Source organism: Budorcas taxicolor, chromosome 25, assembly GCF_023091745.1.
Source record: "Budorcas taxicolor isolate Tak-1 chromosome 25, Takin1.1, whole genome shotgun sequence".
NCBI classification, from domain to species: Eukaryota; Metazoa; Chordata; class Mammalia; order Artiodactyla; family Bovidae; genus Budorcas; species Budorcas taxicolor.
In genome coordinates this window covers 19,699,501-19,727,019 of record NC_068934.1, presented here as the reverse complement: position 1 = coordinate 19,727,019, position 27,519 = coordinate 19,699,501, and the positions used below count along the sequence as shown (strand labels likewise).

At 37.5% G+C, this 27,519-nt stretch overlaps 1 pseudogene; it reads right to left on the bottom strand.

The window, feature by feature from the left end:
* LOC128069096 (glycerophosphodiester phosphodiesterase domain-containing protein 4-like) overlaps positions 1–27,519 on the bottom strand; it is a 127,284-nt pseudogene that overhangs the window by 21,881 nt on the left and 77,884 nt on the right.

The window sequence follows — 27,519 nt, the reverse complement described above, 5'->3', positions numbered from 1 at the left end:
AAGCTGATATGCACCAGCTCCAGTACACTATTGTGTAGCAAATGTACTTACTTCCATCAGAATGCTTAACACCTATTACACTATCTGCTTTCCTATCAGTCTTCTTTACTTGACCGTAGCAAATTAAAGGCAGAGATTCTGTGTTACTCATCTCTGTATAGCCAGTACCTGCTTCATAAACAGTTGACTGAAGGAAAAAAGAAATGAATACCAATATGGTAAATATTTATACTTCAAATATAAAGAATTTTTTAAAGCACTTACTAGGGAAAATGGAACCCAAATTTCCCTATGCACTGCATGCTAAGTCACTTCAGTCATGTCCAACTCTTTGCAACCCCATGGACTATAGCCCACCAGGCTCCTCTGTCCATGGGATTTTCCAGGCAAGAATTCTGGAGTGGGTTGCCATTTCCTTCTCCAGGAGATCTTCCCAACCCAGGCATCGAACCCACAACTCTTACGTCTCCTGCACTGGCAGGTGGGTTCTTCACCACTGGCACCACCTGCATGTTGGTAGATATTTGTGCGCTGTCTATAGAGACAGAAAGTCAGTAGAGCATCTAGTAATTCTAATCAAGTTGTCATTTTCAGGGAAAACTTCTCACAAAATATACCATGTAAATCCCTTCAAAAATTTTGCTTAACCCTGAGATGACATAGCATATCGAAAACAGCTATGAGCAAGTCTGCATTTGAATCTAGCTTTGTCTTGTACTAGCTTTGCAGGCTGTTAGGCTCAGTATATAAACTGTAAGATAAAAATAATACTACCACTTTCACAGCAGTGCTTGCAATTAGTTACCCAATATGCTAGAACTGTCTCTAAGACAATTATTCATATCACCAGAAGATTAGGAAACAGAAATAAGGAAACAGTAGTAAAAATTTTTGAAGCCAACACACAAAAACCATTCACAATTTCTACCTATTAATAATGAGCCTATAGAAATTGGAACACAATATACCATTAACAATCACCCAAAGAAATGTAAATACATAGGTATTAAGAAGCATAGGATCTGTAACCCCAAACTAGAATATTTTTAAAGTGAAGAGACACACGTATTTATGAACTGGAAAAGTCAACATCATACAGATGTCAATTCTCCTCAAACTGATCTGTAGGTTAATGGAATCCTTACCAAAATACCACCAAGCTTTCCTTGGTTTGTCTGTTTTTTTCTGTACAATTAACTTGCGCGTGTGTGTGCTAAGTCGCTTCAGTCATGTTTGACTCTTTGCGACCCTGTGGACTGCAGCCTGCCAGGCTCCTCTGTCCTAACTGATTCTAAAATGTATGTCAAAAGGCTCAGTCCAAAATTAACTAAAACTATATTGAAAAGGAAGAATAAAGTGAGAGAGAATCATTGCACCCAGTATTAAGGCATACTGTATAGCTACAGTAATCAAAACAATGTGGTATTAGGGAAGGAACAGACATATGGACAGTGAAACGTAATTTTAAACCCAGAAGCAGACCCACACAAATGTCAAAATGATTTTTTACAAAGGTCCAAAAGCAACTTAATGGGATAAGGAGAAATTTTTTTAACAAACTGGACTAGAGCAATTGGCCAAAAACGTACAGGCATAGGCAAAAAAAAAACCAGAAATTTTCAACCTAACACCACACACACACATCATATAAAAATTGACTCAAGTGGATCATAGATAAATATATAATGTAAACTATAAAACTTGCAGGAAAAATCGAGACCTGTGGGCTAGAAAAAAGAACTCTTAGACTCAACAGTAAAAAGCATGATTCATAAAGGGAAAACTGATGTCAGACTTAATCAAAATTTTAAAACTCTTGTTCTGTGGAAGACTGTGTAGGGGATGCTACAGACCAGAAATAGACTGGGACAAATATATGCAAACAAAATATCCAACAAAGGATTATATCTATAATACAGAAAGAACTCTCAAAATTCAACAATAAAATTCAGTTAAGAATGATAAGACATTTCACCAAAGAGGACAGACCAAGGCAACTAAGAACATAAGATGTTCAGTATCATTACCCACCAGAGAATGAAAATTAAAACCACAGTGGGATATCACTACACACCTATAGAATGGCTACAGTAAAAATGACAATGGCTGGAGTAGGAAATGGCAACCCACTCCAGTATTCTTCCCTGGAAAATTCAAAATTCCAGGGACAGAGGAGCCTGGTGGGCTACAGTCCATGGGGTCACAAAAGTTGGACTCAATTACTTTCACTTTCAAAAGAAAGAATGAGAAATAAAAAAAAAAATCACCAGCTAACAGTCACATATTTGGTTCTGAAGGACAACTGTTATTTGATACTGTTTTGATTTCTGGAGAAGATCAGATTTTTTTAGTACTCATGTATAGGTTTCCTCCTTTTCTTTAGTATTAAAGGACAAAGTTGAAAGAGTATTCTATATATCTATGAAAATTAAAGTGCATATCAAATGCATATCCAATCCCACAAGGATTGATTTATTAGTACTTGCACAGCCTTGTGAAAAGTGCATGAGGTACCAGGTACATTGGGGGCACATTCATTCTCACAGAAGAGTAGCATTTCAGGGTCAGGAACCATGGTAAAAACCACCATATGATCCAGCAATCCTACTCCTAGGCATATACCCTTAGGAAACCAAAATTGAAAAAGACACATGTAGCTATAACATGGAAGCATGTCCATGCCCATGGATGTCCATCCATCGACAGATGAATGGATAAAGAAGTTTTGCTACATATACACAATGGAATATTACTCTGCCATAAAAAGGAATGCATTTGAGTCAGTTCTGATGAGGTGGATGAAACTAGAGCTTATTATACAGAGTGAAGTGAGTCAGAAAGAGAAAGATGCATATCGTATTCTAACATATAGATTCGGAACCTAGAAGAATGGTAGTGAAGAACTTGTTTACAGGGCAGCAGTGGAGAAACAGACATAGAGAATAGATTTATGGACATGGGGAGAAGGGAGAAGACAGTGAGATGTATGGAAAGAGTAACATGAAAACTTACATTACCATTTGTAAAATAGATAGCCAAGGGGAATTTGTTGTATGGCTCAGGAAACTCAAACAGGGGCTCTGTGTCAAACTAGAGGGGTAGGATGGGGAGGGAGATGAGAGGGAATTTCAAAAGGGAGAGGATATATGTATACCTATGGCTGATTCATGTTGAGGTTTGACAGAAAATAAAATTCAATAAAGCAATTATCCTTCAATAAAAAATAAAAGGAAAACAAACCAAAAAACAATTACTTATAAAATGTTAGATTTAAAATACTTAAAACTTTAATTTTCCTATCAGATATTTCCATATCCATAAAGCAATTATATGGCAAAATAATTTCTATTCAGTGTTGGTGCATTAAATGGGTTAGCATTGATTCATGATAACAGAATAAACTGAACTATGGACTAATAGATAGAAATAAATCCCAGGGTAGGTTAAAAAATATTTTGGAAAACAATTATGTTTAAAATCTAAAAATAAATGGAAATGTATGACTTAAAAAGACACAAAACCAAAGTCTGTGCAGCTTGCAGATTGCTGATTAGAAGCTTCAGGATTTTCACAATGCAAATCTTTGTTTTGTGTGCTGTTTATTCAAACAAATTAATTCAATATGTCCAATAAAAATTTTCTCAAAGCAAAAAAAAATAAATAATAATAATGACAATGGCATACACTGGTAAGGACAGAGAGGCTCTGAATCATCATACATTGCTGATGGGATGTAAAGAGGTACAGGCCCTCTGAAAATGTTTGGAAGTGTCTTAGCTAAATAAAATTTACAAAGTTTCTTATAAAACTTCGAAAACCACCATACCCCAGCAATTGCATCCTTGCCATTAATCCATTAATCCATCTTGCCATTAATCTTGCCATTAATTCTAGCCATTAATCCCATAGAAGTAAAAACCTATATTCACGGCAAACAATTCTCAGAAGATAGCAGAAAAAGAAACCCCAGGAACCTGATCTCATCCTGGACAATTACACTGGCGAATCTGTCTATTGTAACTATTAATATTTTTATACTATGGAGTCTACTGAAGCTCTAAATGTTATAGTTAATAAGTTACAGCTCAGTTCAGTTCAGTCGCTCAGTCGTGTCCAACCCTTTGCAACCCCATGAACCACAGCATGCCAGGCCTCCCTGTCCATTACCAACTCCCTGAGCTTACTCAAACTCATGTCCGTTGAGTCAGTGATGCCATCCAACCATCTCATCCTCTGTCGTCTCCTTCTCCTCCTGCCCTCAATCTTTCCCAGCAGCAGGGTCTTTTCAAATGAGTCAGCTCTTGGTATCAGGTGGCCAAAGTATTGGAATTTCAGCTTCAACATCAGTCCTTCCAATGAACACCCAGGACTGATCTTTAGGATGGACTGGTTGGATCTCCTTGCAGTCCAAGGGACCCTCAAGAGTCTTCTCCAACACCACAGTTCAAAAGCACCAATTCTTCAGCACTCAGCTTTCTTTATAGTTCAACTCTCACATCCACACATGACCATTGGAAAAACCATAGCCTTGACTAGACAGACCTTTGTTGGCAAAGTAATGTTTCTGCTTTTTAACATTCTGTCTAGGTTGGTCATAAGTTTCCTTCCAAGGAGTAAGCATCTTAATTTCATGGCTGCAATCAACATCTGCAGTGACTTTGGAGCGCCCCCCACCCCCAAAATAAAGTCAGCCACTGTTTCCAGTGTTTCCTGTCTATTTGCCATGAAGTGATGGGACCAGATGCCATGATCTTAGTTTTTTGACATTAGTTTTTTGAGCTTTAAGCCAACTTTTTCACTCTCCTCTTTCACTTTCATCAAGAGGCTCTTTAGTCCTTCACTTTCTGCCATAAGGGTGGTGTCATCTGCATATCTGAGGTTATTGATATTTCTCCCAGCAATCTTGATTCCAGCTTGTGCTTCTTCCAGTCCAGCATTTCTCATGATGTACTCTACATAGAAGTTAAATAAGCAGGGTGACAATATACAGCCTTGACGTACTCCTTTTCCTATTTGGAACCAGTCGTTGTTCCATGTCCAGTTCTAACTGTTTCTTCCTGACCTGCATACAGGTTTTTCAAGAGGTAGGTCACGTGGTCTGGTATGCCCATCTCTTTCAGAATTTTCCACAGTTTATTATGATCCACACAGTCAAAGGCTTTGGCATAGTCAATAAAGCAGAAACAGATGTTTTTCTGGAACTCTCTTGCTTTTTAGATGATCCAGTAGATGTTGGCAATTTGATCTCTGGTTCCTCTGCCTTTTCTAAAACCAGCTTGAACATCTGGAAGTCCACGGTTCATGTATTGCTGAAGCCTGGCTTGGATTGTGGTCAATTTCAGCAATTAGCACACTAGTAGTTACCCAGTCCACACTCCCAGCCACATGACAGGCAGGTGTGCCCATGTTCCTAGAGTAGTTTACACACAGCTTATGAGAGCCAAGGAGTGCAAAAAGGTCACTATCCTCCAATTATTGGGGATCTGTGCTCTGATCAGTGATTGCTGCTTCTGGCCACAGATGTGCACAGAAAGAGGCGTGCAAGCACTTTTGTCTTCCTCATTGCCTCCCCGCGCCCCAACATCACAACTGTGGCAATCTTTCCTCTTCCCACTAAAATGATTTCCAGTGGTTTAAAGGTCCAGCGCTCTTTCCTTCCCATCTTTCAGTTATGTCTTTTTCCCCTTTTGGGAGCCAGACATTAAAGATTAGGACATCGAAAAGCAATTACATATATGGGAAAAGTTACAAAGTGACCACATATGTCCAGGGAAAGGCACATTAGAGACCCGAGAAGACCTTAAGTTTATACCCTCAGGCTGACTGTTGGCATAGAGACAGCCAAAATACAAATAACAAAAAGCAGCAAACCCTGAGGAAAGGGGAGAATCTGATTTCAAGAGTTGCCAGATAATTATTTTCAAATGTCCAGTTTTTAAGAAAAATCACAAAGTGTAAAAAGAAACAAGAAAGTATGGTTCATTCAAAGGAAAAACTAAATCTAAAAAAACTGCCCCTGGAAAAGAGCTGATGGCTGATACACAAGACAAAAACTTTTCCATCCTAAAGATACTCAGAGAACTAAAGGAAGATGTAGATAGAGTTTTTTAAATATATGAAGAAAATGGAAACATTAATAAAGAGACAGAAAACCCAGAAAATACTAGAGCTGAATTCTAGAGCTGAAAATCACAATAACTGTAATGAAAAACTGACTATTAAGATTCAAAGGCAGATTTGATCAAGCAGAAGAAAGAATCAGTGAACTAGAAGATAGATCAATAGATATTTATGATTTTGAAGAAAAGAAGCAAAAAAGATTGAAGAAAAGGGAACAGAGCCTAAGATATCTGTGGGACATCATAAAACAAGTCAATATATATATATATATATATATTTAGGTTCCAAAGGAAGGAGAGAGAAAGAGGCAGAGAGAATATTTGAAGAAATAATCGCTGAATGCCCAAATGTGATAAAAGATATGAATGTAAATATCCAATGAACTCTAAGTAAGGTGAACTCAAAGAGATACACCCTATGACTCACTATAATCAAACTTTCAAAAGCCAAAGGCAAAGAAAGAATCTTGAAATCACCAAGAGAAGCAACTTGCCACATACAAGGTATCCTCAATAACATTCTCAGACTTCTCATCAGGCTTTGGCAGACAGTAGGCAGTGGGTCCAAATATTCAAAGTGTTAAAAGAAAAAAGCTGTCAACCAAGATTTATAAACCCAGCAAAACCTATCTTTCAAATATAAGAGGTATAATACTAAAGAACAAATCTGAGTCCATATTAGACCTCTTTTTTTTTTTTTTTTTTTTACTTTAATCTGTGTATTCTATTGCTTTTGAGACAAGCAAGAATGTTGCCTATAGCCCGAAATGCTCAGGATAACCCATTCTCAAGGTTCTGACCTCTAACGGTATAACATTTTCCTATACATGTAGAGATAAAAAGTTGCAGAACAGAGAATAACATTTGTCTTGTTGGAGATTCACAGGCACAAGGGGAAACTTAAGACATTCCCAAATAAACTAAAGCTGAAGGAGTTCATGACCACTAGACCAACCCTGTAGGAAAAACTCAAGAGAATCCTCCAGTTCAGTTCAGTCACTGAGTCGTGTCTGACTCTTTGCGACCCCATGGACCACAGCACGCCAGGCCTCCCTGTCCATCACCAACTCCCAGAGTTTACCCAGACTCATGTCCATTGAATCAGTGATGCCATCCAACCATCTCATCCTCTGTTGTCTCCTTCTCCTCCCACCAGTAATCTTTCCCAGCATCAGGGTCTTTTCCAATGAGTCAGTTCTTCACATCAGGTAGTCAAGGGACAGTAAATCAAAGTCTTAACACATAAAGATCTCAATAAAAGTCAATGGCAAATATAAAAGCTAGTATTATTTTTAACAATTTTGTAACTATAGTCTTTATTTCACACATACTTTAGTAAAAGGAGAAAGTCAGAATTATTAGTCTAACATCTAGTAATTTTGTAACTTTGTTTTATCAACTCCACATGTTGTCTTCTGCATAATTTGAGAAACTATTGCATTTATAAGAATTATTAGTTTATCTTTGAGGCACATAGTGTATATAAAGATAAATTTTTCTGACATCAATAAGTGAAATTGGAGTTATAAAGGAGAAGAATTATTGCATGTTACTGAATTTAAGCTGGTAAAAATTCAATCACAGTATCATAACTTTAGGATGGTAAGTGTAATTCCCATGGTAACCACAAAAACTTAGATATAAAATACATAAAAAGGGAAAGAAGAAAAGGATTTAAGTATTTTACTACAAAAAAAATCCCAAAACAATGAAACATAAAGGAAAACAGTAAAGTAGAAAATAAGGGGAAAAATTATAAGATATATTAAAATAACTGATAACAGAAACAATATTTACAAAAAAGACAGCAGTAAAAACATGACAATAGTCTTCCCTCTTTTCAGTAATTATTTTAAATGTAAATAAATTAAACCCTCCAATCAAACAAACAGATTGGTAGAATGCATAAAAACATACAACCCATCTTTATGCTGTTTACAAGAGGCTCATTTTAGATCCAAAGGCACAAATAGATTGCAAGTGAAAGGACAGAAAAGATATTCCATGCAAACAGTAACTAAAAAGATCATGGGTGGCTATACTAACAACAGACAAAACAGGCACTATGTCAAAAAAGCTTATATATGGAAAAGAAAGACATTATATATTAATAAAAGCTTCAATATAGCAAGAAGATATATTAATTATAAACATTTATCTGCCTAATGACAGAACAGTAAAATTTACAAAGTAAACACTGACAGAACTGAAGCTGTACAATGATAGTTGGAAATTTTAATATCCCACTCTCAATATGAATAGAACAATCAGATAGAAGATAAGTAGGGAAAGGGAGGACTTAATCAACACAAGAAACTAACTATTTCTAAGACACAGAATGCTCAACCCAATAACAGCATACACATTCTTCTCAAATACATATGTGACAATTCCCTATTTAGATATAAAACTGAAAATGAAGTCGCTCAGTCATGTCCGACTCTTTGTGACCCCATGGACTGTAGTCTATCAGGCTCCTAAGTTCATGGAATTTTCCAGGCAAGAGTACTGGAGTGGCTTGCCATTTCCTTCTCCACAGGATCTTCCTGACCCAGGGATTGAACCGAGGTCTCCTGCATTGCAGGCAGACACTTTAGCATCTGAGCCACCACGGAAGTCATATAGTAGACCACAAATTAAGTCTCAACAGATATAAAAAGATAAATATCAAAGTAACCTATCCAACCACAACCCAATAAAGTTAGAAGTCTAACAAAAGGAAAATTGGAAAATTCACATATTTGTGGGGCTTAACACACTTCCTGAGCTTCCCTGGTGGCTCAGATGGTAAAGAATCCACTTGCAATGCAGGAGACCTGGGTTGGATCCCTGGATTGGGAACATCCCCTGGAAGAGGGCATGGCAACCAGCTCCAGTAGTCTTGCCTGGAGAATCCCCATAGACAGAGGAGTCTGGCGGGCTATAGTCCATGGGGTCACAAAGAGTTGGACACGACTGAGGGACTAAGCACACAATACACTTTCAATAAACTAATGGATAAAGAAAGAAATCACAAGGGAAATGAGAAAATACCTGGAGATGAAGGAAAATGAAAACACCAAAATTCGTGGGATGCACCAAAATTCATAGATGGTGCTAGGGGAGGGGGAATCCATAGCTATCAATGCTTATATTTAAAAAATCAGAGGATTTTTGCATCTATGTTCATCAGTAATATTGGCCTGTAATTTTCTTTTCTGTGATATCTCTGTGTGCTTTTGGTATCAGAGTGATGGCAGCCTGACACAATGAGTTTAGAAGTGTTCCTTTCAAACAATATCATCAATGGCACAGAAGAACACAGGTGCAAAATTCCTCAACAAAATATGAGCAAACCAAATCCAAAAATACATTAAAAGGCTCAAATACCATGATCAAGTGGGATATATCCCAGAATTGCAATAATTTTTCAATAGTATCAAATATTGTGATATACCACATTAAGAAACTGAAGAATAAAACCCATATGATCATCTCAATAGATGCAGAAAAAGCTTTTGATAAATTTAAACATCCATTGATAAGAAAAACTAAGAAAGTGAGAAAACAGGAAACATACCTCAACATAATAAAGGCCACATATATGACAAATCCATGACTAACATCATACTTAAAGTTAAAAAGCTGAAAGCACTTCCTCTAAGATCAGATCAGGAATAAGAGAAGAAGACCGACTCCTATCACTCTCATCCAACATCGGTTTAGAAGTCCTAGACACAGCAATAAGAGAAAAAATAAATAAAATGAATCCAAACTGGAAAAGAAGAAGTAAAACTATCAATGTCTGTAGAGGACATATTATCCACACTACCAGAAAACCACCAGGACTCATCAATAAATAAATAAATAAATTCAATAAAGCTGCAAAATGCAAAATTAATGTATATAAATCCATTGGACTTCTATACAGTAATAACAAAATATCTGAAAGAGAAACTAAGGAACCAATGCCATTTACCACTGTATCAAAAACAATAATATACCTGGGAATTAACCTACCTAAGGAGGCAAAAGGCCTGTACTTCGAAAACTGTTAAAATGCTAGTGAAAGAAACTAAAGATAGTACAAAAAGGATGGAAAGATATACTGTGCTCTTGGAATAGAAAAATCAATACTGTTAACAACTTACTGACCACAGACCTATCAATAAGTTTTTGTTACCCAAATATTACTGACCAGAGATGTACCAATATTCACTTACATAACAAATTGCTGGCCACAGGTGTTAGCTTCTGCAAAATTCCCGTTGTCAATAATTTGTTAAAATGGCCATACTACCCAAGGTAATACACAGATTCAGGTAAATCCCTATCAAATTACCAATGGCACTTTAAACAGAACTAGAAAAAAAATTAAAAAATTTGTACACAAACACAAAAGACCCCAAAGAGCTAAAACAATCTTAAGAACAAAGGGGCTGGAGGTCACAGTCCCTCACTTCAGACTATACTACAAAGCTCTGTAATCAAAACAGTATAGTACTGGCACAAAAACAGAAGTATAAATAAATGGAACAGGATATAAAGAACAGAAATAAACCCACACACCTATGGTCAATTAATTTTCAACAAAGGAGGTGAGACTACATAATGGAGAAAAGGCAGTCTCTTCAATAAGCGGTGCTGGAAAACTAGACAGCTAGAAGCAAAATAATGAAATTAGAACATTCTCTAACACAATACACAAAAATAAAATAAAGATCTAAACATAAGGCAAGCTCCTATAAAAGTGTTAGAAGAATGCATAGGTAGGATACTCTCTGACATAAATCAAATCTTTTTCAATCATCTCCAGGAGTAATGAAAATAGAAACAATAATAAATGGAACCTAATTAAACTTAAAAGCTTTTGCACAGCAAAGGATACCATAAACAAATGAAAGGACAACCCACAGAATAGGAGAAAATATTTGCAAATTAATTGACTGACAAGGGATTAAGCTACAAAATATACAAATAGCTTGTGCAGCTCATTAGCAAAAAAGCAAACAATCCAATCAAAAATTGGGCAGCAAATCTAAATAGGCATTTTTCCAAAGAAGACATGCAGATGGCCAAAATGTACATGAAAAGATACTCAACATCACTAATTATTCAGTTCAGTTCAGTCACTCAGTCATGTCCGATTCTTTGTGACCCATGGAATGTAGCACGCCAGGCTTCCCTGTCCATCACCAATTCCTGGAGCTTGCTCAAACTCAAGTCCATCAAGTTGGTGATGCCATCCAACCGTCTCAATCGCTGTTGTCCCTTTCTCCTCCTGCCTTCAATCTTTCCCAGCATCAGTGTCTTAATGCAAATAAAAACTATAAGGCATCACTGCAAACTAGTCAGAATGGCCATTATCAAAAAAATCTACAAACAATAAGTGCTGAAGAAGGTGTGGAGAAAAGGTAATCCTCCCACACTCCTGGTGGGAATGTAAATTGGTACAGCCACTGAGGAGAACAGTATGGAGTTTCCTTAGAAAGCTAAAAATATACTTACCATATGATCCAGCAATCCCATTTGGGCATACACTCAGAGAAAAAAATCTAATATCTAATTCAAAAGGTATGTGTACCCAGTGTTCACAGCAGCAGTCTTTACAATAGCCAAGACATGAAAGCAATCTAAATGTCCACTAACAGATACATGTATAAAGATGCTATGGTGTGTGTGTGTCACAGTGGAATATTTCCCAGTCATAAGAAGAATGACATAATGCCATTTGCAGCAACATGGATGAACCAAGCAATGGTCATATTAAGTGAAGTCAGACAGCAAAAGACAAATATCACATGATATCACCTTAATGGAATCTGACAAATGTTACAAACAAATTTATTTACAAAACAGAAACATAAAAAAACAAATTTATGGTTGCCTAAGGGGAAATGGTGGGCAGGGAAACTTAAGAGTTGGGGATTAAGATATAAACATTATCAGATATAAAATAAACAAAAAGGGAACTTGTGTATAGCACATGAAATTACATCTAAAACTTTTAACAACCTATAATGGAAAACAATTTGAAAAATTAAATAAATATATACATATATATGTGTGTATATATATACACATATATATGAAACAATCTGCTGTACCCCTGAAACTAACACTACACTGTAAATCAACCATACTTCAATTAAAAATATTTAAAAAGAAATACTATGCACAATATGAAAAATATAATTAACATTGCTGTATGTTACATGGGAAAGCTGTCAAGTGAGGAAATCCTAAGAGTTCTTATCACAAGGAAAAACCTTCTATTTCTCCAATTATGTATCTATATAAGATGATGGATATTCATTCAACTTCTTGTGATAATCATTTAATGATGAATGTAAGCAAATTGATTATGTATGCTGTACAATTTAAACTTACAGAGCTATATGCATATTTTAATAAAAGTAAAAGGAAAGAATTTTCGAAAAACAGGAAAGATTTCATATCAACCATATAACTACAACTTAAGAAACTAGAAAAAGAAAAACAAATTGAGCCCCATAGCAAAAGGAAGCAAATAATGAAGACTAGGAAAGACATAAACAAAATAAAGAACAGAAAACCAATAAAGAAAATCAAAGAAACCAAAAGTTAGTTCTCTGAAAACAACAAAATTAATAAGCTTTTAGCTAGAGGTACTAAGATAAAGAGAAGAGACTCAAATTACTGAATCAGAAATGAAAGTGGGCACATTATTACAAGTTTTACAGAAATAAAAGGATTATAAGGGATATAGCAGTATGACCAATTGTATCTCAACAAATTAGATAGCCAAGGTGAAAAGGACAAATTCCAGACTGCATCATGAAGAATTAGAAAATATAAATAGATATATAATCAGTAAGGAGACTGAACAATATACAGCCTTGATGTACTCCTTTTCCTATTTGGAACCAGTCTGTTGTTCCATGTCCAATTCTTACTGTTGCTTCCTAACCTGCATATAGGTTTCTCAAGAGGCAGGTCAGGTAGTCTGGTATTTCCATCTCTTGAAGAATTTTCCACAGTTTATTGTGATCCACACAGTCAAAGGTTTTGGCATAGTCAATAAAGCAGAAATAGATGTTTTTCTGGAACTCTCTTGCTTTTTCCATGATCCAGCGGATGTTGGCAATTTTATTTCTGGTTCCTCTGCCTTTTCTAAATCCAGCTTGAACATCTGGAAGTTCACAGTTCACGTATTGCTGAAACCTGGCTTGGAGAATTTTGAGCATTACTTTACTAGTATGTGAGATGAGTACAATTGTGCAGTAGTTTGAGCATTCTTTGGCATTGCCTTTCTTTGCGATTGGAATGAAAACTGACCTTTTCCAGTCCTGTGGCCACTGCTGAGTTTTCCAAATTTGCTGGCATATTGAGTGAAGCACTTTCACAGCATCATCTTTCAGGATTTGAAATAGCTCAACTGGAATTCCAACACCTCCACTAACTTTGTTCATAGTGATGCTTTCTAAGGCCCACTTGACTTCACATTCCAGAATGTCTGGCTCTAGGTGAGTGATCACACCATCGTGATTATCTTGGTCATGAAGATCTTTGTTGTATAGTTCTTCTGTGTATTCTTGCCACCTCTTCTTAATATCTTCTGCTTCTGTTAGGTCCATACCATTTCTGTCCTTTATTGAGCCCATCTTGCATGAAATGTTCCCTTGGTATCTCTAATTTTCTTGAAGAGATCTCTAGTCTTTCCCATTCTGTTCTTTTCCTCTATTTCTTTGCATTGATCACTGAGGGAGGATTTCTTATCTCTTGCTATTCTTTGGAACTCTGCATTCAGATGCTTATATCTTTCCTTTTCTCCTTTGCTTTTCGCCTCTCTTCTTTTCACAGCTATTTGTAAAGCCTCCCCAGAGAGCCATTTTGCTTTTTTGCATTTCTTTTCCATGGGGATGGTCTTGATCTCTGTCTCCTGAACAATGTCACAAACCTCCATCCATAGTTCATCAGGCACTCTGTCTATCAGATCTAGGCCCTTAAATCTACTTCTTACTTCCACTGTATAATCATAAGGGATTTGATTTAGGTCATTCCTGAATGGTCTAGTGGTTTTCCCCACTTTCTTCAATTTAAGTCTGAATTTGGCAATCAGGAGTTCATGATCTGAGCCACAGTCAGCTCCCAGTCTTGTTTTTGCTGACTGTATAGAGCTTCTCCATCTTTGGCTGCAAAGAATATAATCAATCTGATTTTGGTGTTGACCATCTGGTGATGTCCATGTGTAGAGTCTTCTCTTGTGTTGTTGGAAGAGGGTGTTTGCTATGACCAGTGTGTTCTCTTGGCAAAACTCTATTAGCCTTTGCCCTGCTTCATTCCATACTCCAAGGCCAAATTTGCCTGTTACTCCAGGTGTTTCTTGACTTCCTACTTTTGCATTCCAGTCCCCTATAATAAAAAGGACAACTTTTTTGGGTGTTAGTTCTAAAAGGCCTTGTAGATCTTCATAGAACTGCTCAACCATTCAGTGTAGTGGCTGCGCTTTGCTGGAGCAGCCGTGAAGAGAAACCCTACATTCAAGGTAAGAGAAACCCAAGTAAGATGGTAGGTGTTGTGAGAGGGCATAGAGGGCAGACACACACAATCACAGAAAACTAGCCATCTGATCATACGGACCACAGCCTTGCATTCCAGTCCCCTATAATGAAAAGGACATCTTTTTTGGGTGTTAGTTCTAAAAGGTCTTGTAGGTCTTCATAGAACCGTTCAACTTCAGCTTCTTTAGTGTTACTGGTTGGGGCATAGGCTTGGATCACCATGATATTGAATGGCCTCTGTCACAGCACTGAGCAAGTGTAGGCTAAAAGGGTATGCTAAATCTATAAATTTAGCTACATCTATATCTCAAAGGAAACTTTGTCTCTGATGAATTTAGAATTATCTGAAAAAAATACCTTAAAATCTAACAGAAAGGGAATATGGATTAATGTAAACAGTGATTAATAAATTTTAAAATGTTACTTTACTACCAGGTACTTTTAATTCTGAAAATGTATTTCTAATATTAACAATTATAAATGTGATGATTAATAATTTTTCTTTCTTCTCATACTTGTCTGTCTCAAATTTTTTAAAACAATGATTTAGCTATGTTATTTACTATTACTATGAGAGATCTGGATATTGGGATCACAAAGCCATTTATAAGGTACTGGAATCTGGAAGAGGAAATCAATAACTTTTTGAGTTCTGACTTTTTAATACTTACATTGTGTAAAAAGAAAAATACCAAGAATACTCAAAAGTGGGTTGATTGGAGGACAGGAGAAGGGGCCGTAGACTATGTTCCAATAACAGAGTCTACCCTTTGATAAACGTTTTAGGGCAGATAGCGAGAAAAGGGTAACAAGAGGAAATTTGGGAATTCCACAAAGATGGCCAAACCCAGAAATCCTGAGATGGGAGGGGGAACCTAAATTACTTGGCTAGGATGCAGATTTTGTGCAAGAAAGGCAATACATGCCAAGAGGGGTTAAACACTTACTTCAAGCCATTGTAGAACAACCTCTTATAGTCAACATTTATTCCAGTGATATTTTCTTTTCTAAGTCCTTCAATGGTGAATAACCGGCCAATGTGCTGAAAACCAGGAGCTTTGCTCCTGACATACTTCCTATCAGAACCTGGTAACCAAATAATCTGCAAGGAGAAACAGGAAGTCTTTCAATGAAAAATCAGCGGTGTTGGTACAAACAGTCCCTTGTAGAATGGGAGGAGTCTCATTCAAGCATGGGTAACAGTCTATAGGGAGCAGAGATTCTAGTCTTTGATGAATGAGTTAACCTGCCCTAATGTTGTCCAGTGAGCTCTTAAAATGAGGCTATCACTAGTTTTGTTCTGGAGCTGAGTTTTCCGAGTTAACATCATGGGACCAAAGATGAGCTGTGTCACCACACTAGCTAAAGTGGATGAGGAGTTTGTAGGTGTGGATAAAGGGTCAGGATCATAAACATCTCCTCCAGCTGATGATGCTATAAATCATTTTTGAGAAGAGTCATTTTCTGCCAACAGGAGATGCTATTATGACTCATCTGTGGAAAGAGTTCTATTTGCAAAAAGACACATATTTGTTTCTCTCATAGCATTCTTCCACATTCTGAAAATTAAAGATATTTGGAATGACTGACTGACAAAACGAAGAGCATTCTGGAAATCATGATGAATGAATCTCTTCAAATAAGAACTTTCTATATCATAAATGAAAGCTGGTATTCAAAGCCTTAGTGTTCCATACTCAGGCCTTTTTCTAATAGATGTACGTTGGTGATGATGCAGCTCACATCATATAGCCATTACATACATTCCCTTTTATTTCATTTGGTTTGGAACAGCAAACAGCCTCAATGTTTTCCCCACTGATATAAATTTAACTGGCTCATTCTTAGATTGGCACATGTATTGGGTTGACCAAAAATTTTGTTTTCTTTTTTTTTTCTTTCCTGTAAGATGGCTCTAGCAACACTTAGATGTCTTTAACTTCATTTTAAACAATTTTCTTATATTGCACTGTAACAGCTGGCACTCATTAGTGAGTGTTTAAAAAAAACATAAATTTGGAGAATTTTTGTATAGCCATTTTAATGTTTAAAATTGAAGAAAAAGTCACATTTTTCACATATTACACTTTATCATTTCAAGAAAGATAAAAACACAACTGAAATGCAAAAAAAAAAAAAAAAAGATTTCTTGCTGGATGATCCTCCATGGTCATAAAGACCAGTTGAGGTTGAGAGCATCCAAATCAAGTGTAGAAAATCATTTTTACCACCTTGGTTATGTTAACTGCTTTGATGTTTGCATTCCACATAAATTAAGCAAAAAAAAAAAAAAAACTTCCTGAAGGTATTTTTGTATGAGATTCTTTACTTAAACATAATGAAAATGTTATGTATTAAAACATATGTGATGGGTGATGAAAAGTAGATTCTGTACAATAATGTGGAATTGAAGAGCCCATGAGGCCAGCAAAATGAACCACCGCTAAACACAACAAAGGCTGTTGTTCATCCAAAGAAGGTGATAATGCATAGGGTGGGAGTTCTCTATTATGAACTCTTTCCAGAAAACCAAATGATTAATTTTTCAAGTACAGTTCCCAATGAGACCAACTGAAAGCAGCACTCAACAACAAGCAATCAGAATTAGTCAACAGAAAACGAATAATCTCCCATCAGGATAATGCACCTGTTTTCTTGATGACCAGGTAAAAACTGTTACAGCTTAGGTGGGAAGTTCTGATTCATCTCTCATATTCAGCAGACATTGTATCTTTGGATTTCCTTTTTTTTTTTTTTTTTTTTTTTGTCTTTATAAAATTCTCTTAATGGAAAAAATTTCAATTCCCCAGAAAACTGTAAATGGCACCTAGAACAGTTCTTTGCCCCAAAAAAATAAGTTTTGGGGAGATGAAATTATGAAGTTGCCTGAAAAATAGCAGAAGATAAGTCTTCCCAGGTGGCACAATGGTAAATAATCCACCTGCCAGTGCAGGAGTTGCTAGAGACATGGGTTTGATCTCTGGGCTGGAAAGAATCCTTGGAGTAGGAAATGGCAACCCACTCTAGTACATGGACAGAGGAACCAGGCAAGTTATACTCCATAGGGCTGCAGATAATCGGACACAATTGAGCACACACCTTTACCTTATTTTAAGTGAAACAGAACAGTGAATACATTGTTCAATAAACTTCTTGGTGAAAATGAAAAATGTCTTTTATTTTTACTTAAAAACCGAAGGAATTTTTGGCCAACCCTGTAGCTATATAAGCAGCCAATTCCACTTCTCTAGGGAGTAGAATTGTTTAAGCATTCCAGGGAAGATCTACAAGGTTCATCAGGTTCAAAATGCTATGCTCCTGAAACAAGTTACCCACTTCTCAACCTCTAGTGTGAATATTGAGATAGACATACCAGATGTTGCTCAATCTTAGAGTCAAGGATCATGCTTACTACAAGACGGATATACGATGATCTGGAAGGATGTGACTGTGGAGGAGCATTAAGATCAAATATAACCAACTTTTTTTCCTTCTGTGCAAGTTCCAATAACTCAGATAGTTTGGGAATCGTCTAATTTCTTGCTCTTTCCTTATCAGCCTCTGATAAGGGTTTCATACGAAAAAATGGTTTGATCTAAAAATAAGTACATCAGAGAAAACATTGGCTCCTATCAAAAGTATTTTCCAATTCTCATGCTTTTAGCCCCACACCCTGCCCTATCTCTGTGCTGATCCATTACCATTCAACCCACCAGGTTTTCTGAAATACTGATCCTGAGACGAGAGTTGCCAAGAAGAGAAATAAAATATAATCTCCATAGCTAGTAATGGTATTTGCAATGATTTATTCTAGAACATAAAGGAAATATGCTATGGAGATTATATTTTATTTCTCTTCTTGGCAACTCTCGTCTCAGGATCAGTATTTCAGAAAACCTGGTGGACCATGTGGCCAGCAAAATGAACCTCCATTAAGCACATCAAAGGCCGGTCTGCATTCAAAAAAAGTGATGGTGTGTACGGTGGGATTCTAAGGGAATGCTTTATTATGAGGTCCTTCTAGAAAACCAAATGAATAATTCTGCAAGTACTGCTCCCAATTAGACCAACTGAAGGCAGCAATCAACAAGCCTGTCACAATATGTTTATTTAAAAACAGAAATGCAATGAGTCAAAATGGTCATCTGAGGAGGCCTTACAAATAGCTGAGAAAAGAAGAGAAGTGAAAGGCAAAAGAGAAAATGAAAGATATATCCATCTGAATTCAGCATTTCAAAAAATAGCAAGGATAGATATGAAAGTCTTAAGTGAACAATGCAAAGAAATAGAGGAAAACAACAGAATGGGAAAGACTAGTGATCTCTTCAAGAAAAGTAGAGATACTGAGGAAACATTTCACACTAAGATGGGCACAGTAAAGAACAGAAATGAAGTGGACCTAACAGAAGCAGAAGACACTAAGAAGGGGTGGCAAGAATACTCAGAAGAACTGTACAAAAAAGGTCTTCATGACCCAGATAACCACGATGGTGTGGTCACTCACCTGGGCCAGATATTCTGGAGTGTGAAGTTAAGTAGGCGTTAGGAAGCATTACTGCAAACCAAGCTAATGGAGGTGATGGAATTCCAGCTGAGCTACTTCAAATTCTAAAAGATGATGCTGTTAAAGTGCTGCACTCAACATGCCAGCAAATTTGGAAAAGTCAGCAGTGGCCACAAGACTGGAAAAGGTCAGTTTTTATTCTAATCGCAAAAAGGGCAAAGCCAAAGAATGTTCAAACTACTGCACAATTGCACTCATTTCACATGCTAGCAAGGTAAAGCTCAAAATTCTCCAAGCGAGGCTTCAACAGTACATGAACCAACTTACAGTCTGGGTTTAGAAAAGGCAGGGGCAGATTCATGCTGATATTTGGCAGAAAACAACAAAATTCTGTAAAGCAATTATACTTCAATTAAAATAAATAAATTAACTTTAAACAAAAGAAAACACAGAGGAACCGTAGATCAAATTGCCAACATCCACTAGATCATAGAAAAGCAACAGAATTCCAGAAAACCATCTACTTCTGCTTCATTTGACTGTGTGGATCACAACACACTGTGGAAAATTCTTAAAGAGATGGGAATACCAGACCACCTTACCTGCCTTCTGAGAAACCTGTATGCAGGTCAAGGAGCAACGTTTAGAACTGGCCATGGAACAACAGACTGGTTCCAAATTGGGAAAAGAGTACATCAAGGCTGTATATTGTCACCCTGCTTATTTAATTGATATATAGAGTATATCATGCAAAATGTCAGGCTGGACGAATCACAAGCTGGAATCAAGATTGCCAGGAGAAATATCAACAGCCTCAGATATGCACATGATCCCACCCAATGGCAGAAAGCAAAAAGGAATTAAAGAGCCTCCTGATGAAGGTGAAAGAGGAGAATGAAAAAGCTGGCTTAAAACTCAACATTCAAAAAACTAAGATCATGGCATCTGGTCCCATCACTTCATGGCAAATAGATGGGGAAACAGTGAGAGACTATTTTCTTGGGCTTCAAAACCACTGCTGATGGTGACTGCAACCATTAGATTAAAATTTTCTTTGGAAGAAAAGCCATGACAAACTTATACAGAGTATTCAAAAACAGAGACATCACTTTGGCAACAAAGGTCCATCTAGGGAAAGCTATGGTTTTTCCAGTAGTCATGGATGCCAGAGTTGGATCATAAAGAAAGCTGAGAGCCAAAGAACTGATGCTTTCAAACTGTGCAGCTGGAAAAGACTCTTGAGGGTCCCTTGGACTGCAAGGAGATCAAACCAGTCAATCTTAAAAGGAATCAACCCTGAACACTTACTAGAAGAACTGATGCTGACATTGAAGATACAATACTTTGGCCACTGGATGCAAAGAGCTGACTCACTGGAACAGACCCAAATGCTGGAAAAATTAAGAACAGGAGAAGGGAATGACAGAGGATGATATGGTTGGATGGCATCATAGGTCAATGGACATGAGACTGAAACAACTCCAGGAGACGGTGAAGGACAGGGAAGCTTGGTGTGCTGCAGTCCAGGGGGTTAGAAAGATTCAGACATGAGTGAACAACTGAGCAACAATTCTATAACATAGAACCTTCTGTATTTGCACTGAAGGGTATTCTTATTCTTCTCTAGACCTCCCTTTTCAACCTTTTTTTTAAACTTAAGGTAATAAAATTCATATTTTCTTTCATTGGTTACCCACATTTTCTCTGTTTTAGTTATTTGTAGTGAAAAAAAGAAGACTTTAGCTTCAGACTAAATTGGATTCAATTTCCACTCTATCACTTATTTGCCTTCCTTGTTGTGTGTGTGTGTGTCTGTGCGTGTGTGTGCACGCACAACGCACCCTCTGTCATGTTCAACTCTTTGCAACCCCATGGAATGTAGCCCAATCTGCCTGGCTCATCTGTTGACAGGATTTTCCTGGAAAAAATGCTGGAGTGAATTGCCATTTCCTTCTCCAGGGGATCTTCCTTGCCATATTCAACTGTTAAAATCCTTTCCTCTATTTGTAAAGTTTAGCTCAAATGATACCTCCTTCATGAAGACTTCCTCAAATATTTCTAAACTAAAGACAGCTTGATGGCATTCAACTCCAATGGTTCATTTTTAAACCTCTTTAATATTGCTCTCTATTCTTGTTTGTATAGGTCTTACACCAAATTCAAATTCTGGCTTCATACGCTCTTGCTTTGTAACCTTGATAAAATCACTTATATTCTCAAAGTCTCTATTATCCAAACTATACAATGTGGAGGAATAATCTACATATTTCTCAGGGTTATTTTGTTTTTTGAATATGATAAAATACTTCCTAGGTCTAGGAGAATGTCTTGTACACAGAATATTGTACAATTCACAATAGTTCCCTCACTCTACTGCTTCCACTGACTGCAACTTTCTCAACTGTCACTTTTTTGTATATTACACAGCATTTCATCTTACACCTCAGTCCATATATATGTTGCCTATATTGAACTTAGTAGATGGCTACTTTTACCATCTTTGCCAATTTTAGATCACTTGTTGGTGAAGCTGGTGAGAGAAGGAATTTCTCTCGGAGGAATGGAACAGTAGCTGCCTCACATTTTCTCAAGACTAAAATATGCTCTCTTTGTCTCCACACAATTTTTTTCTTCACACTTATTCCACTGTTTGTATTTGTTCCCATTCCGATTCATAAAAAACAGAAACCAAAAAGACCTTCAGTGACCTCAAAATATCTACTCAACAGTCATCTTTGCTGAACTTGTGCACCTTCATGATCTTCCAGATAACCATAAATCTTTTCTCTTTAAAAGTACTCGAAACAGGAGGCCAACGTCTAAATCTACCAAGTTAACACACATCAAAGACTCATTGTTTAAGGCCTATTCCTTGATCTAGGAGTAACACTTCTTATTTTTGCCTCAGGAAAAAAAAAATGCTGTCTTGGCCACATTAGTCATCTACTCATAGCCTGTACGATGAGACTTTGGAGGAAAGGTTTTAGCAGATCATCATACAACACCGAATGCTCTGACTAAAGTCCTTAGACAGGGGCCTCTTTCACAGAAGACAGACCAGTCTATGGAATTCACATATTCCATCACTGATGTGTAGCATCTGACCCCCAATTCTGAAAAGAAACACTAGATCAACTTATGTTTTGAGCTTCATAATGGCAAACTGATAGTATCAACTAAGCTCAAATGGGTATTTCTTCAAATCTTCCATGATACAACTCACCACAGTAGGGAGAAATTGATTACAGTATTATTTTTTTGACTGTGCAGGGTCTTTGTTGCTGTGTGTGGGCTTTCTCTAGCTGGGGCGAGTGGGGGCTGCTCTCTAGTTGCGCAGCACAGGCTTCTCATTGCAGTGGCTTCCATTGCTGCGGAGTATGGGACCTAGAGCATGCAGGCTTCCAAAGTTATGGTACACGGGCTTATTTGCCATGCAGCATTACAACTCTTCCCAGACAAGAGATTAAACCTGTGTCCCCTGGATTGGCTGGTGAATTCTTAACCACTGGACCACCGGGTAAGTCTAAAGTCACTATAGTATTAAATAAAAATGGAAGGGGTAGCTTTCTAAGACATCAGAAGATATGAGCAGTTCTTCCCTAATCTATAACCAACATAATCCTAGAAAAACTATGAAGGTCAGACATGAATTGGAACCTTGTGCCAAAGGATCCTTGGAGGATCTCCAAATAAATTTTATTCAATTTCTTCCCTCTGTGGGTTATGAATTTCTACCAGTGATTATGTGCTTATTTGGGTTATTATATATTTGTGTTCTTTACCTAAGCCATTCCAACCTAGCTATTTAGTGAGAGGTGAAAACATTTTATTGGGAGTTTTACTTTAAATTAGGTAAAGCTTTGCTCCTTCCTAAAATAATTTCCTGTCCTTAAACACACAATACTCTTGAAAAGCGGGAAGAATGCATGACATGTAAAAAACTGCAATCAGCCAAACTTCAGATGCTCTTGACATTCCATACCCTCAAAGACCACTCATTTTCTCTTTGACCTTGTGTTCTTTCCCATCAGGTAATCCTAGATTTGTTGTTGTTATTATTTAGTCTCTGAGTTGTGTTGACTCTTTGCGACCCCACGGACTGCAGGACACAAGGTTTCCCTGTCCTTCACTATCCAAAAAGCCTAGATTATCTTCTGTCAGCTAATCACTTGCAGGCCTACATTTCAGAAATATCTCTACACTAGCTATAATTTACCAAGGCTCTTTCAGGCAAATATTATAAGGGATTAGGCAATATATCTCACTCCTATAATTAACAGAATGGCTCTTTTCCTTGCCAACCACCTCATCAGTGAAATCTAGTGTATAGCAAACAACTCATAGAAAGACTGCCTTTGAACATCACCGGAAAGGACCACATCGAATACATAGAATACTCTTAACTCAATAGAGCCATTAAAGCAGAAAGAATTGATCCCTGGATACACATTTCCCAAGCAAAATCACAATACCCATCTGACAACAATTGGAAAGTGATACCCATTAGCAATGATAAACCCAGGTTTCCCAGAGAACCACAGAAGTCAACAGTTCAGTTCAATTGATCAGTCGTGTCTGAATCTTTGCAACCCCATGGACTGCAGCACACCAGGCTTCCCTGTCCATCACCAACTCCCAGAGCCTGCTCCAACTCATGTCCATTGAGTCGGTGATGGAGTCCAGCCATCTCATCCTCTGTCCTCCCCTTCTCCTCCTGCCTTCAATCTTTCCCAGCATCAGGCTCTTTTCCCGTGAGTCGGTTCTTCAGATCAGGTGGCCAAAGTATTGGAGCTTCAGCTTCAGCATCAGTCCTTCCAATGAATATTCAGGGTTGATTTCCTTTACAATTGACTGGTTTGATCTCCTTGCAGTCCAAGGGACTCTCAAGAGTCTTCTCCAACACCACAGTTCAAAAGCATCTATTCTTCAGAATTAAGCTTTCTTTATGGTTCAACTCTTACACCCATACATGACTGCTGGAAAAAGCATAGCTTTGACCAGACAGACCTTTGTCAATAAAGTAATGTTTCTGCTTTTTAATATGCTGCCTGCTGTTTTTTAATATGCAACATATGCTGCCTATGCTGCCTGGTTGGTTATAGCTTTTCTTCAAAGGATCAAGAATCTTTTAATTTCACGGCTGCTGGCACCATCTGCAGTGATTCTGGAGCCCCCCAAAATTGTCTCTCACTGTTTCCATTGTTTCCCCATCATTTGCCATGAAGTGATGGGACCAGATGCCATGATCTTCGTTTTTTTTGAATGTAGAGTTTTAAGCCAGCTTTTTCACTCTTCTCTTTCACTTTAATCAAGAGGCTTCTCCATTCCTCTTTGCTTTCTGCTCTAAGGGTGGTGTCATCTGCATATCTGAGGTTATTTATATTTCTTCCAGCAGTCTTGATTCCAGCTTGTGCCTCATCCAGCCTGGCATTTTGCATGATGTACTCTGCATATAAGTTAAACAAGTAAGGTGACAATATACAGCCTTGATGTACTCCTTTCCCAATCTGGAACCAGTCCATTGTTTCATGTCCAGTTCTAACTGTTCTGTCTTGACCTGCATACAGATTTCTCAGGAGGCAGGTCAGGTGGTCTGGTATTTCCATCTCTTTATGAGTTTTCCAGTTTGTTGTGATCCACACAGTCAAAGGCTTTGGTGGAGTCAATAAAGCAGAAGTAGATGTTTTTTCTGGAACTCTCTTGCTTGACATCTCCAATGGATGTTGGCAATTTGATCTCTGGTTTTTCTGCCTTTTCTAAATCCCACTTGAACATCTGGAAGTTCTCAGTTCACATATTGTTGAAGCCTTCCTTGGAGAATTTTGAGCATTACTTTGCTAGCGTGTGAGATAAGTGCAATTGTGTGGTAGTTTGACCATTCTTTGGCATTGCCTTTCTTTAAGACTGGAATAAAAACTGACCTTTTCCAGTCCTGTGGCCACTGCTGAGTTTTCCAGACTTGCTGGCAAATTGAATGCAGTACTTTAACAGCTTCGTGTAATAGCTAAATGAACAGAAGTCAACAGCTGCCCCAACATCCTTGACACAAGCAAACAGCTGCATAAAGTAGCACAGCTTTCATCAAAGCACCTTGGGCAAAGGTTCTCCTGTTAAACGCCAGACTCTCCTTTGAATACTTTCATTCCTCATCTTTCTGGCCATATTTTCTTTATTGATTTAAGCTTATATACTTTTAAAGAATTTGTTGAGGCTGCATGGGGGCTATTTTCTAGTTGCAGTGCACAAGCTTCTCATTGAGATGGCCTCACTTGTGTGGAGCATGGGTTTTAGGACATGCGAGCTTTAGTAGTTACAGCACATGGGCTCAGTAATTGTGCCACATGGGTAGTTGCCCCACAGCATGAGGAATCTTTCCAGACCAGGGATCAAACCCATTTCCTCTACATCAGCAGGTGGATTCTTAACCACTGGACCATCAGGGAAGTCCTAAGGTTATATACTTTTGATTTCACCTATCATATTTCTCTTACTAAAATTAATAATTTGCTTAACTCTAAGCTTTTCTGCATAATCATCACTCTAACTATAATTAAGTTTCTCCAAGATGTTACTAGCTTAGATAATTTGAAATTTTATTAATAATGATTATTTTTATGTATGTATTTAATGATTATTTAGTGATTATTTCATGTATCTAACAATTATTCATTTAGGTACTACACTCTTCATGTAATACCTAAATGAAAAGAAACATCTCTGACCTAGAAGAAAATAAAATGTACTTTCGGTATAATAGTTGAATGATTGTTATGACAATTCTCAAAGGAAACATACTCAAAGTTTACCAAAGTTGATAGTATTTTTCTTATATAACTCCTGTGTTCTTTAAATATGTGGCAATCAGGCTTTTTGCTGGTAACACAGGGCAGGGTTATATAGTCTATGGGCCTGTTAGACCTCTCCAACTGCAGGACGCTCCAAACCCTCAGTAAACCATATCTGCTTAATAAGCATATGAAGGAATAACATATTTCCTAGGAAACAGCCTTCTAAGGATATGGATCCCACCACCAGGAACTGAATAATCAGAGGTGATTTTTAAAATGTGTGTTTCACTTTGTTTGATGTGATAAATGACATAACCCAAGCCTTAGATGTACAACATAGCAATTTAAATTCCTTAGCCTGAGTGCTGCTGTGCTTAGTCACTTGGTACTTTCTGACTCTTTGTGACCCCATGGTGTGTAGCCTGCCAGGCTCCTCTGTCCATGGAGATTCCTCAGGGAAGAATACTGGAGTGGGTTGCCAAGCCCTCCTCCAGGGCCTCTTCCCAACCCAGGGATCAAACCCAGGTCTCCCGCATTGTAGACAGATTCTTTACCAGCTAAGCTACCAGGGAAGCCCTTAGCCTGAGTAGTTATCAAAAATAGTGAAGCCCTGAACTTATTTTTGTTAACACCACTGCTAACACTTCATGTTGTACCAGATTAAAGATCAACTGTGGCTTGATTAGGGACGGGTTTATTAAATGCAGTCTATTGCCTTCGTTTTGTGGCAGTGGGTGCTACTTGCAATGCAGTGTTTCAGGATATTTAACTTAAAAGTGCCATTAACTGTACATTTTCAATGACACTGACAGAGAAGAAAGGAGTGTAAGATTTACTTACTAAGCCCTAAATACTAGATAATCATTCATTCAGCAGGCATACTCTGCGTGCTCCTAAAACACAAATCCTGTTATCAAAATATTCAATTTAGTAAGGGAGATAAGACAGAGAGACAAATGAAACATAAGTTTCATGACAGTTGTCACTGAAAATTATTTTGGGCTCTTAGAATTGGACTGTGGTAACAATAAGATGGTCTGGTCTGGTATTCCCCTTTCTCTAAGAGCTTTCCACTCTTTGTCATGATGCACACAATTAAAGGCTCCAGTGTAAGGGAGATCAACCCTGAATATTCACTGGAAGGACTGATGCTGAAGCTCCAGTTTTGGTCATCTGATGCAAACAAACAGATAGCTTCTTAGAAAAGTCCCTGATGCTGGAAAAAACTGAGGCCAGAAGAAGAAAAGGACCTCAGAGGATGAGATGGCTAGATGGATCACTGATGCAATGAATATGAACTTGGGCAAACTCTGGGAGATGGTGAGGGACAGGGAGGCCTGGTGTGCTGCAGTCCATGGCATTGCAAAGGGTTGGACACGACTGGGCAACAGGAAAGCAACACTAAGATGCAATGTGCAAAAAATAGAAAGAAAGAAACAGCAAATGCACTATTTAATTTGACCACAGGATGTATTAAAAATGAGAAAACTAAAGCTTAAAAAATAATCACAAGTACAATTTTCAACTAACAGGTAAACTGGAAGTGACATGTCCAGTCACTGAGCTCAACAGTGACTGAAAACTTT